This window comes from Pseudophryne corroboree, chromosome 5 (genome assembly GCF_028390025.1).
Source record: "Pseudophryne corroboree isolate aPseCor3 chromosome 5, aPseCor3.hap2, whole genome shotgun sequence".
NCBI lineage: Eukaryota > Metazoa > Chordata > Amphibia > Anura > Myobatrachidae > Pseudophryne > Pseudophryne corroboree.
The window spans coordinates 38251923-38266479 of NC_086448.1; positions in this window are offsets into that span (position 1 = coordinate 38251923).

Below are 14557 nucleotides of genomic sequence, written 5' to 3' on the forward strand. Positions count from 1 at the left end.
GGTCACTGGACTGACTGATGCACAGGACACTAGCACTGGTCTGATGCAGGACAACACAGATAATTATATAGCAGCACTGGGCATATGGCAGCAGATGACACCACCACTGTGAATGGTCACTGGACTGACTGATGGCCAGGACACTACCACTGGTCTGATGCAGGACAACACAACAACACTGCAAGGGACTTATTATGCAGCAGCACTGGACACCACCACTGTGACTGATGCAGCACAACACACCACCACTGAACTGATGCAGCACAACACAGCACCACTGGACAGCACTGGACATATGGCAGCAGAGGACACCACCACTGTGACTGGACAGATTCAGCACAAGCCACGGACACTGAGAGAACGGAGACACGTCCTCTCTGTACACTCTCCAATGCTGGAGTGAAAATGGCAGGGACGCGCGGCTCCTTATATGGAATCCAAATCCCGCGAGAATCCGACAGCGGGATGATGATGCTTTGACTCGGTACGGTTCGGAACCCGCTCATCTATAGCAAAAACCAAAACAAGATGATGAATTTAATTAGAACTAGAGATGTGCAGTGGGCATTTTTCGGGTTTTGTGTCTTGGTTTTGGATTCGGTTCCGCGGTCGTGTTTTGGCAAAACCACCCTTTCGAATTTTTGTCGAATTCGGATGCGTTTTGGATCCGGGTGTTTTTTTTCAAAAAACCCTCAAAAACAGCTTAAATCATAGAATGTGGGGGTAATTTTGATCCTTTAGTATTATTAAGCTCAATAACCATAATTTCCACTCATTTCCAGTCTATTCTGAACACCTCACAATATTATTTTTAGTCCTAAAATTTGCACCAAGGTCGCTGTGTGACTAAGCTAAGCGACACAAGTGGCCGACACAAACACCTGGCCCATCTAGGAGTGGCACTGCAGTGTCAGACAGGATGGCACATAAAAAAATAGTCCCCAAACAGCACATGATACAAAGATAAATAAAATAAAAAGAGGTGCAAGATGGAATTGTCCTTGAGCCCTCCCACCCACCCTTATGTTGTATAAACAGGACATGCACACTTTACCGAACCCATCATTTCAGCGACAGGGTCTGCCACATGACTGTGACTGAAATGACTGGTTGGTTTGGGCCCCCACCAAAAAAGAAGCAATCAATCTCTCCTTGCACAAACTGGCTCTACAGAGGCAAGATGTCCACCTCATCCTCATTCCCAAATTCCTCACCCCTTTCACTGTGTACATCCCCCTCCTCACAGAGTATTAATTCGTCCCCACTGGAATCCACCATCACAGGTCCCTGTGTACTTTCTGGAGGCAATTGCTGGTAAATGTCTCCACGGAGGAATTTATTATAATTCATTTTGATGAACATCATCTTCTCCACATTTTCTGGAAGTAACCTCCTACGCCGATCGCTGACAAGGTGATCGGCTGCACTAAACACTCTTTCGGAGTACACACTGGAGGGGGGCAACTTAGGTAAAATAAAGGCAGTTTGTACAAGGGCCTCCAAGTTGCCTCTTTTTCCTGCCAGTATACGTACGGACTGTCTGACATGCCTACTTGGATGTCACTCATATAATCCTCCACCATACTTTCAATGGTGACAGAATCATATGCAGTGACAGTAGACGACATGTCAGTAATCGTTGGCAGGTCCTTCAGTCCGGACCAGATGTCAGCACTTACTCCTGACTGCCCTGCATCACCACCAGCGCGTGGTTTTGGAAATGTTATCCTTTTCCTGGCAGCTCCAGTGGCGGTAGAAAATGAAGGAGGAGCTGTTGGCGGGTCACGTTCCGTTTGACTTGACAATTGTCTCACCAGCAGTTCTTTGAACATCTGCAGATTTGTGTCTGCCGGAGAGATTCAACGTAGGCTTTAAACCTAGGATCGAGCACGGTGGCCAAAATGTAGTGCTCTGATTTCAAAAGATTGACCACCCGTGAATCCTGGTTAAGCGAATTAAGGGCTCCATCCACAAGTCCCACATGCCTAGCAGAATCGCTCTGTTTTAGCTCCTCCTTCAATCTCTCCAGCTTCTTCTGCAAAAGCCTGATGAGGGGAATGACCTGACTCAGGCTGGCAGTGTCTGAACTGACTTCACGTGTGGCAAGTTCAAAGTGTTGGAGAACCTTGCACAACATGGAAATCATTCACCACTGTGCTTGAGTCAGGCTCATTCCCCCTTCTTTGCCTATATCGTAGGCAGATGTATAGGCTTGAATGGCCTTTTGCTGCTCCTCCATCCTCTGAAGCATATAGAGGGTTGAATTCCACCTCGTTACCACCTCTTGCTTCAGCTGATGGCAGGGCATGTTCATGAGTGTTTGCTGACGCTCTAGTCTTCGGCACGCGGTGGCTGAATGCCGAAAGTGGCCCGAAATTCTTCGGGCCACCGACAGCATCTCCTGCACGCCCCTGTCATTTTAAAAAAAATTATTCACCACCAAATTCATTGTATGTGTAAAACATGGGACGTGCTGGAATTTTCCCACATGTAATGCACGCACAATATTGGTGACATTGGCCCTCATTCCGAGTTGTTCGCTCGCAAGGCGATTTTAGCAGAGTTACACACGCTAAGCCGCCGCCTACTGGGAGTGAATCTTAGCTTCTTAAAATTGCGAACGATGTATTCGCAATATTGCGATTACAAGCTACTTAGCAGTTTCAGAGTAGCTTCAGACTTACTCGGCATCTGCGATCAGTTCACTGCTTGTCGTTCCTGGTTTGACGTCATAAACACACCCAGCGTTCGCCCAGACACTCCTCCGTTTCTCCAGCCACTCCCGCGTTTTTTCCGGAAACGGTAGCGTTTTTATCCACACGCCCATAAAACGCCGTGTTTCCGCCCAGTAACACCCATTTCATGTCAATCACACTACGATCGCCGGAGCGAAGAAAAAGCCGTGAGTAAAAAAACTATCTTCATAGCAAAATTACTTGGCGCAGTCGCAGTGCGAACATTGCGCATGCGTACTAAGCAGAAAAACGCTGCGATGCGAAGAAAATTACCGAGCGAACGACTCGGAATGAGGGCCTTTGTCCGATGTCACAAATCCCCAGGAGAGTCCAATTGGGGTAATCCAATCTGCGATGATGTTCCTCAGTTTCCGTAAGAGGTTGTCAGCTGTGTGCCTCTTATGGAAAGCGGTGATACAAAGCGTAGCCTGCCTAGGAACGAGTTGGCATTTGCGAGATGCTGCTATTGGTGCCTCCGCTGTTGTTGCTGCGGGAGGCAATACATCTACCCAGTGGGCTGTCACAGTCATATAGTCCTTAGTCTGCCCTGCTCCACTTGTCCACATGTCCGTGGTTAAGTGGACAGTGGTTACAACTGCATTTTTTAGGACACTGGTGACTCTTTTTCTGACGTCTGTGTACATTCTCGGAATCGCCTGCCTAGAGAAGTGGAACTAGATGGGATTTGGTACCGGGGACACACTACCTCAAGCAATTCTCTAAGTTCCTGTGAACTAATGGTGGATACCGGACGCACGTCTAACTCCAACATAGTTGTCAAGGCCTGAGTTATCCACTTTGCAACAGGATGACTGCTGTGATATTTCATCTTCCTCGCAAAGGACTGTTGGACAGTCAATTGCTTACTGGAAGTAGTACAAGTGGTCTTCCGACTTCCCCTCTGGGATGACGATCGACTCCCAGCAGCAACAATAGCAGCGCCAGCAGCAGTAGGCGTTACACTCAAGGATCCATCGGGGGAATCCCAGTAAGGAGAGGACTCGTCAGACTTGCCAGTGACATGGCCTGCAGGACTATCGGCTTTCCTGTGTAAGGAGGAAATTGACACTGAGGGAGTTGGTGGTGTGGTTTGCAGGAGCTTGGTTACAAGAGGAAAGGATTTAGTGGTTAGTGGACTGCTTCCGCTGTCACCCAAAGTTTTTGAACTTGTCAATGACTTGTGATGAATGCACTCCAGGTGATGTATAAGGGAGGATGTTCCTAGGCAGAGCCGGCCATAGACATAGGCAAACTAGGCAATTGCCTAGGGCATTTGATATGCCTAGGGGCATCAGCAGCTTCTGCTGATTAAAATGATATGCGGCATGCCTATATTCTGTATGTAGCATTTCATATGCAGATACAGCCACAGTCTCACACAGTATATTGGCATGCTGCATATTAGTTTAATTAGCAGAAGTTGCTTGTGCATCCTAGCCACATAGCAATGCAAATAAGATGCATTTTCATTCAAAAAAAGGTGCCTGATGTTAGCATTGAGGCAAGATTTATGAGGACACATCTGTATCCAAGCAGAGGCAGAGGTCACAGTGTTAGTGGAAGTGTGAGTGCTGTGTGCATGTGAGTGGGTTGGTTGTGCAGTAGTGTTCAGAATATGTGTAAGGAGCATTATGTGTGTCATGTAAAAATGCATTAATAATGTGCAGCAAATGTGTAGGGGGCACTATGTGTGTCATTATGTGTATAAGGACATTACTAATGTGCGGCATTATGGGTATAAGGTGCTCTACTATGTGGCGTTGCGTATAGAAAGGGCACTACTGTGTCGTCTAATGTGAATAAAGAGCAATAAGGTGTGGTGTAATGTGAATAAGGAGCAATTCAGTGTGATGTAATGTGAATAAGGGGCTCTACTGTGAGGAGTAACATTTATAAGGTAAAGTGATACTACTGTGGGATGTAATATGAATTATGGACACTATCGCAAGATAAAATGTGAATAAAGTTGCAGTACTGTGTGGCGTAATTGGAATTGGAGTTACTATTGTGTGGCCATGCCCCTTCCCAGCAAGAAGATGCCCCTTTTTGGGCTGTGCGTCAAATGTGCGAACTGTTCCTATTTAAAATATAGGGGGTACAAGGACTGCTATGGGTGAGGGGTGATGGTGCTGGGAAAGAGGTGCAAGGTCAGAGGCAGAACCAGCGGTGGTGCTACGGGGCACCAGCCAAAATCTTGCCTAGGGCATCATATTGGTTAGGGCCGGCTCTGTTCCTATGTGGTTAACCTCCTTACCCCTAGTTATTACAGCTTGACAAAGGCAACACACGGCTTGACACCTGTTGTCCGCATTTCTGTTAAAATGATTCCACACCGAAGAGGTGATTTTTTTGGTATTTTGTCCAGGCATGTCAATGGCCTTAATCATCCCACGGACAACAGGTGTCTCCCCGGGTGCCTGACTTAAACAAACCACCTCGCCATCAGAATCCTCCTCATCAATTTCCTCCTCAACGCCAGCAACACCCATATCCTCATCCTGGTGTACTTCAACAGTGACATCTTCAATTTAAATATCAGGAACTGGACTGTGGGTGCTCCTTCCAGCACTTGCAGGGGGCGTGCAAATGGTGGAAGGAGCCACCTCTTCCCGTCCAGTGTTGGGAAGGTTAGGCATCGCAACCGACACAATTGGACTCTCCTTGGGGATTTGTGATTTAGAAGAATGCACAGTTCTTTGCTGTGCTTTTGCCAGCTTAACTCTTTTCATTTTCTAGCGGGAGGATGAGTGCTTCCATCGTCATGTGAAGCTGAACCACTAGTCATGAGGAACATAGGAGAGGGCCTCAGCCGTTCCTTGCCACTCCGTGTCGTAAATGGCATATTGGCAAGTTTACGCTTCTCCTCAGACGATTTTAATTTAGATTTTTGGGTCAATTTACTGAACTTTTGCTTTTTGGATTTAACATGCTCTCTACTATGACATTGGGCATCGGCCTTGGCAGACGACGTTGATGGCATTTCATCATCTCTGCCATGACTAGTGGCAGCAGCTTCAGCACTAGGTGGAAGTGGATCTTGATCTTTCCTTATTTTACCCTCCACATTTTTGTTCTCCATTTTTTAATGTGTGGAATTATATGCCAGTAATATATCTGGAATTAGAAATCGGTAATGTCTTGAATTAGATACCACTAGATAGATACCACTGTGACTGGAATGATGATGACCTATGCACAGTGACAGGACACTACCACAGCACCCTACAGCAGCAAGATGCAGCTTCCAGTAGGCGGCGGTTTAGCGTGTGCAAAGCTGCTAAAAGCAGCTAGCGAGCGAACAACTCGGAATGAGGGCCAATGAGCAGTGATCCTGAGCACTGATGAGGATACTAGAACTGACACTGAGCACCACAATGCAGCACAAGACAATGGCCCTCATTCCGAGTTGTTCGCTCGCAAGCTGCTTTTAGCAGCATTGCACACGTTAAGCCGCCGCCTACTGGGAGTGAATCTTAGCTTAGCAAAATTGCGAACGAAAGATTCTCAAAATTGCGAATAGAAATTTCTTAGCAGTTTCTGAGTAGCTCGACACTTACTCTGCCACTGCGATCAGTTCAGTCAGTTTCGGTCCTGGTTTGACGTCACAAACACACCCAGCATTCGCCCAGACACTCCCCCGTTTCTCCAGCCACTCCCGCGTTTTTCCCAGAAACGGCAGCGTTTTTTCACCCACTCCCATAAAACGGCCAGTTTCCGCCCAGAAACACCCACTTCCTGTCAATCACACTCCGATCACCAGAACGAAGAAAAAATCTCGTAATGCCGTGAGTAAAATACCAAACTTCTTTGCAAATGTACTTGGCGCAGTCGCAGTGCGAACATTGCGCATGCGCAAATAGCGGAAAATCGCTGCGATGCGAAGAAAATTACAGAGCAAACAACTCGGAATGAGGGCCAATGAGCAGTGATACTGAGCACTGATGAGGATACTAGAACTGACACTGAGCAGCAAGATGCAGTCCTGGACTATTAGTAATATACTGTAGTATACTGAGCACCACAATGCAGCGCAAGACAATGAGCAGTGATACTGAGCACTGATGAGGATACTAAAACTGACACTGAGCAGCAAGATGCAGCACTGGACTATAAGTAATATACTGTAGTATACTGAGCACCACAATGCAGCACAAGACAATGAGCAGTGATACTGAGCACTGATGAGGATACTAGAACTGACACTGAGCAGCAAGATGCAGCACTGGACTATTAGTAAAGTACTGTAGTATACTGAGCACCACAATGCAGCACAAGACAATGAGCAGTGATACTGAGCATTGATGAGGATACTAGAACTGACACTGAGCAGGAGAGACACACTACTAGTATTACTGAGCAGCAATAAGCACTGATACTGAGCACTGATATTGAGATTTCCACTGAGAGAACGTAGCCACGTCCTCTCCGCTCTCTCTACAATGCACGAGTGAAAATGGCGGCGACGCGCGTCTCTTTATATGGAATCCGAATCTCGCGAGAATCCGACAGTGGGATGATGACGTTTTGCCTCGTTCGGGTCCGAGTCAGGCGGGAAGAACTGAGTCTGCCTCGGACCCGTGTAAACCACGTGGAGTTCGGGGGAGTTCGGTTCTCGGAGAACCGAACCCGCTCATCTCTAATTAGAACCAAAACACGGGGGTCCGCACATTTCGCTAGTAATAAAGGAACCTGGACTAAGATAATTTAGAGGGAACATCTGTACAAAATGCAAGGAGAAACATATCGCCATAACAAAGACTTATGCGACAGAGATTGGCAGAAAACCCCCCATATAAGGTAGGGTGGACACTTCCTGCTCACTTCCATTTTCAAGGTGGGACTTCACTGAAGCAGGCCCCTCATGTGAGTAGCATTGGGGAGAAAGTGGGTGCAGGAGCCAGGGAGCGTTAGAGTTTGAACGGAGTTAATTAGAGAACCTGAAACAACGGGCCAGCAATTAAATGAATGTTGTGGTAAGAGCTGGAGAAAGCTATGATTGCTACGCAGACATGTGCTGCATTGGCTCAGAGGCAATTAATTACACTAATTAATTACACAGCCCAAAAACACAGAGTCAGGCCGATCCTTAAGCTATATTTGCATTTCATCAGGTGAGTGGGATTCCCCTCCTGTAGGTGTGAAACGCTCTGTGAGACATGTGTTAGTTGAGGCATAGAATTAGTATCGGAATTCTGGTACATGCAGTTTTCATTAGTGATGTGGCGTCAGTGCAAATAGAGCCACTCTCCCTATCTTACAGTATGTGGCTACGCTCATTTAGTGCCTGATTCTGTGTCAGATGCAGAAGTCTATCGGCAGTCGACCGGTTTGATGCAAATGCTGCTACACCCCTCCTTCCGTGTAGCTGAATGTGCAAGGACTGAGACACCCACTGTCTGTAGATCCAGAAATGCTGATTGGTGCATCCTTATTTACCGCCACAGGTCACACTATCAAAACTTGCTCTATCCCCACTGACATGACGCGACATTTCCATGACACTCTCACTGACCATTGCTAGTCACTGCCCAGGAACACTTCTCCACAACATCTCTGGTACAGTCCATCCTGGGATTTTAGACATTTATGCACATGCGCAGTTGCAAAAAAAAAAAAAAAACCCAAAACACTCAACTCCGCCAACATTGCTTGCAGATGGTGTGCAGCTCTGAATCAGGAGCTTAATATTGTTATGGCTCCCAAATTTCAGGGCATTCTGTCAAGAGAACAGGTTACCCTCATGTTTCCCTCCCACGTTTTGGGTGTTTGATGCTGCAAATCCAGCACTACGAGGAGGGAGGCAGGGCCATGATGACACTTAGAGAGCCACCATGACACCCTCTGGTTCTTTCCTCAAAGGAGGGCAAGAATGTTGGAATATATGCTTCCACTGGTATATAGTGTTGAATAACACAATTTCACATGCACAATGGGGCTTATATAGATGTGGTTGGAGGAGCAATCACTGCAGCTTACATCGAATGTATGGTAATGCATCAGGAGGCGTTCTGTGTATCACTTTTCTGAGATCAGTTGTTGGAAGGCATGCTGATCCTTGTAGTGCTGTATTGGAGAAACTTGGGGTGCTGGCAAGTAAGTTGGCTCTCAATTTAGAAACACATAATTGTATGACCCAAAGCAGGTGCAATTATCATAAACCTCATATAGTCTGAGGATTGTCCTGTATACCTTAACCATAACATCTTAACACTTAAATATAAATAATGACACGGAGACTTGAATTTGGCAGAAAACTATTAGCTAGTATTTATTTAAATTAACTAATAACTGTGTGAATAATTAATTTAAAGTATGGTAGCCAGAAAGAACGGCTAAAACAACCCTATCCCATGAACAAAACCTATCCTATAAAACTGAAGTAAACCATCCAACACACAATAGGTATCCGCTCAACCTCCATCTTGACTACCCACCCGTGAAGGTGATGAGGCTGTCCCCGTGAAGGCGGTCCAGCAGATGTATACCAGTCAACAAAGGTGAGCGCACCTAAAAACCAACCACCAAACGACCTCCAAGCAACTTCTTTAATCCAACAAACAGGTAACTTGCCGTTCTTTCCTGCCAACAGCGAAGTTCTGCTCAACAGAACCATGCTCCGCCACCATACCCCTAACCCAAAGAACACAACACCATAAACAGATTCTCAAGGAATATACACAATCCCTGTCTAGTCAAGTGAACCCCATCTGGTCTAAACAAGTAAAAGCACCGGAACTTGATCCGCTGGTGCCAATACACAGCACCGCCATGAGCCACCACAAACTTAGCAACCGCAGAATTGACCTTCCGTCTAGCTACATCGATTGCCTTACAATCCGTCACTCCACGCCAACACAAACATGGCACTATACAAGACCAAATTAGCCTACAGCCCGGCCAAGCGCCAGCAATCACCTGCAAATCTTGCACTATTACTCAACAACGGGCCGAATGTAACGGTTGTAACTAGCCGACTTCCAGCGGCCCAAAGCCTTAATTTCGGCCACCGCAAGCCCTGCAGATGCCGCGGAAGTGGCGGCCCCAATTCTAAATGAATGCGAACCAAAATCCCGAGGGGAGAGGCCCAAACCGGACAGGCAGCGCCGCATCATCCAAGTAACTTGGTATTTCGTCAATGGCAACCCATCATAATGCACACCCACGATAACATCCGCACTCCGCATAATGGCATCTGTCCTTTTAGAAGCCGCAACCAACTCAGAGACCCTAAATGCTCCATGGAATGCCATGGAAAAAGCCAACTGAAATAAAAGCGTTTCAAGACGGGAGTCCGCCACCTCCGCCACTGCTCCAATGATGGAAGGAAGCAGGGACGCATTGATAGGGCGCCTCCAATCAGGAGGCACCGGCGCCGAGCGCGCCCAACCTTTAAGAGCCTTCGTTAAACGGAAACTCTTTGTAAAGTCCGGAACACACTTTAGCTTTGAGAAAAAGGATATCCTGGCGAGGTACCGAGACACCACTGCTCTCGATCTATCCGTTACGAAAAGCTGCCACACGAAGTCCAGAAACAACCTCTGATCCTTGTAACCTCTAGGCCCTTGGTCACGGGAAAAGTCTTCCCATTCCTTCCAGTCCTGACAGTATCCCTTGAGAGTGGTCGGAGCCAAAGATAGCTCGGCTAGCCCCTCCAGTCCGCCTCGATGACCTGCCAAACATAAGAAGGACAGGGCAAACCCATTGAATCATCCTCCGGGGCCAAGAAACGGAACCTATCCCACTGCTCTCTGGACAAAGCGTTGGCGATCCCATTATCGACCCCGGGAACGTGCTGAGCCCGAAACAGGATATTACAGCGCATGCAAGTCAGCACTAGCCGCAACACTACCCGCAGGACTTGCAGGGCTTTAGCTCTCTGAAGTTTAACTGCGTGCACGACTCCCAAATTATCGCAATGAAAAAGAATACTGCGATTGCGAAGCTGCTCCCCCCAGACCTCCAAGGCAACCATGATGGGAAAAAGCTCCAATAACAACAGGTCACTGGTCAGCCCCTCCTTCGATCAAGACTTGGGCCACGAGTCCACGCACCAAGCCCCGTGCAGATAACAACCGAGCCTGCCGCGTCCATGAATATCTGCAATTCGAAACTGTCAACGAGTGGGGCCATCCAGATCAGAACACCATTAAAGTCCGCCAGAAACTAAACCCACACAGATAGGTCCCTCTTAATTTCAGCAGATAAACGGACAAAATGGTGCGGCCTGGACACCCCAGCCATGGACCGCTCCAACTTCCGACAAAAAACTCTGCCCATGGGAATCACCCTACAGGCAAAGTTCAACAGCCCCAACAGGGATTGAGCCTCCCGCAACGTTACCTTACGCCGCTCCAAACACTGCGCTATGGACTCCCGAAGCTTCGCAACCTTGTCCTGAGGCAGCCGGCAAGTACCTGCGATAGTATCGATTTCGATACCCAAAAAAGACAAACAAGAGAGAGCACCTCCGTTTTGCCCTCGGCCACAGGTACGCCAAAATGCCTCAACAACGCATGCAGCGAGAACAACAGTTCACCACAAAGAGGAGAATTTGCGGGCCCCATATACAGGAAGTCGTCAAGATAGTGTGCGATCCTGCAACCCCCGCAAGAAGAATCCACACACCAATACAAAAAGGTGCTGAACCTCTCGAAAATGGCACACGAAACGGAACACCCCATAGGCAAGCACTTGAAGTATTCCTCCCCGACGCGGAAACCCATGAATCTCAACGACTCCGGGTGTAACGGAAGTAAACGGAAGGCCGATTCAACATCAAGCTTAGCCATGAGGGCCCCAGGGCCACAGCCCCGTACCATGCCAAGTGCATCCTCAAAAGACTGATAAACCACGAACAATATTTCGGTGGAATAGCATCATTAACAGAGGACCCCGATGGATAAGACAAATGCTGAATGAGCCGAAACTTCCCTGGGGGCTTTCTGGGCACCACACCCACTGGGGAAATGATTAAATTCTCCACTGGGGCCCGCAAAGGGGCCCGCCATCCTACCCAGGCGAACCTCCTGCTCGACCTTTTCCCGAAGGACCTCGGGGAAATCTCGAGCAGAATGCAGGTTCCTAGCGGCCCGTACCACAACCTCACCTTCCACCGGCAATCGAAAACCAGACGCAAAACCATCAGACAAAAAATTTGCGTCGTCCCTGTTTGGATACCACCCCAACCATTTGCGCATGGCCTCCAAACGAATCGGGGTCGGCGCCCTAGTTAGTGGCAACCCCACCGGCTGTCTTGCCAGCCGCGCCCCCGGCCGCCTTGGCTCCCTGTCGCCCAGACCGAAAACAATTGTAAGCGGGGTGGGATCCGTTACAGCGCAAACAGAGGTGTCGAAAATGACAACGTTGACCAAGGGAGCACGCAGAATTGTTAAACACAAAGCACTTCCCTTTCGACGTCGCCTGCGGTGCGGACCGGCCTGCACCCCAAAGACGTCTCGGAGCAGATGCCTCAAAAGCGTCCCGCGACTGATTCGCCCCTCCGGGCTGAGCAACGGACACCCCTTTAGAGGCTTGCTTCATAATTTGCGCTCTCGTGAACCTAAGCCATACCTCCACATCTTTGCACCCAAAGTCAATGATGTGCAGACAATCATGTTTCTGACGAAACTGTTTATCATAATGCAGCCACATATCGTCCTTAGACTGGCGCTGCATGTCATGGACAAGGTATATACCTGATGATGTTGATGTGCTCCTCTGGCCGATCCTCTAAATAGCACGCCGCGAACATGCAGAAACCCGCCAACCAATTGTCGTAAGATCGGAAGGTATCCGCTCCTATACCGCTCTTCGCAAGCGCTTCCTTACCTTCCCTTTTGGTATCGTCTGTCAGAGTGAAAAGATCAACGTATTCACCCTGCTGAATCTTTTTCCTGCAACCAGAGGCGTATCTAGGGTAGGGCGAGTGGGGCACGTGCCCTGGGCGCCTTGGCAGGCCTAGGAGAGGGGGGCGCCGGCGGCGGCCAGGGCATCATGCCCCACTCGCCCCCGTCAATCCTAAATGTGAGGGGAGGAGAGCGCAGCGTCTCTCCCTCCCCTCACCGCTGCTGCCAGCACTAGCAGCGCTGCTGTGTCCAGTCTCCGGCGTTAGCCAATCAGAGCTTGCGGACCAGCTCCTGATTGGCTGCCGGTCCACGAGCTCTGATTGGCTAGCGAACCGGCGCCAGACAGCCGCCAAAGACCTGGAGCGGTGAGGGGACGGAGAGGCGCTGCGCTGCGCTCTCCTCCCCTCACATATCAACAACAAGGCGGCCGGTGAGTGACCGGGAGGGGGGGGTCGTCGGCGGCGGCACAGTGGGGCATGTAACTGGCACTGAGTGGGGCCTGGCACTGTGGGGCATGTAACTGGCACTGTGGGGCATGTATCTGGCACTGTGGGGCATGTATCTGGCACTGTGGGGCAATGTAACTGGCACAGTGGGGCATGTATCTGGCACTGTGGGGCATGTATCTGGCACTGTGGGGCAATGTAACTGGCACAGTGGGGCATGTATCTGGCACTGTGGGGCAATGTAACTGGCACTGTGGGGCAATGTAACTGGCACTGTGGGGCATGTATCAGGCACTGAGTGGGGCATGTATCTGGCACTGTGGGGCAATGTATCTGGCACTGTGGGGCAATGTATCTGGCACTGTGGGGCAATGTATACGGCACTGTGGGGCATGTATCTGGCACTGTGGGGCATGTATACGGCACTGTGGGGCATGTATCCGGCACTGTGGGGCAATGTAACTGGCACTGTGGGTCATGTATCCGGCACTGTGGGGCAATGTAACTGGCACTGTGGGGCAATGTAACTGGCACTGTGGGGCAATGTAACTGGCACTATGGGGCAATGTTACTGGCACTGTGGGGCATGTATCTGGCACTGAGTGGAGCATGTATCTGGCACTGTGGGGCAATGTATCTGGCACTGTGGGGCAATGTATCTGGTACTGTGGGGCAATGTAACTGGCACTGTGGGGCATGTATCTGGCACTGAGTGGGGCATGTATCTGGCACTGTGGGGCAATGTATCTGGCACTGTGGGGCAATGTATCTGGCACTGTGGGGCAATGTAACTGGCACTGTGGGGCATGTATACGGCACTGTGGGGCAATGTAACTGGCACTGTGGGTCATGTATCCGGCACTGTGGGGCAATGTAACTGGCACTGTGGGGCAATGTAACTGGCACTGTGGGGCAATGTTACTGGCACTGTGGGGCATGTATCTGGCACTGAGTGGGGCATGTATCTGGCACTGTGGGGCAATGTATCTGGCACTGTTGGGCAATGTAACTGGCACTGTCGGGCATGTATACGGCACTGTGGGGCAATGTAACTGGCACTGTGGGGCATGTATCCGGCACTGTGGAGCAATGTAACTGGCACTGTGGGGCAATGTAACTGGCACTGTGGGGCAATGTTACTAGCACTGTGGGGCAATGTTACTGGCACTGTGGGGCAATGTATCTGGCACTGTGGGGCAATGTATACGGCACTGTGGGGCATGTATACGGCACTGTGGGGCATGTATACGGCACTGTGGGGCAATGTAACTGGCACTGTGGGGCATGTATCCGGCACTGTGGGGCATTGTATGTGGCACTGTGGGGCAATGTAACTGGCACCGTGGGCCATTTTCAGTGGCCACACCCCTTCTGGAGCGTGGCCACACCCCTTCTGGAGCGTGGCCACACCCCTTCTGGAGCGTGGCCACGCCCATTTTTCAGCGCATTTTCCATCTTGCCCTGGGCTCCGAAAACCCTAGCTACCGCAGACCACGCAACACCGCCGTGTAATCCCAGTGAACTACAGCTG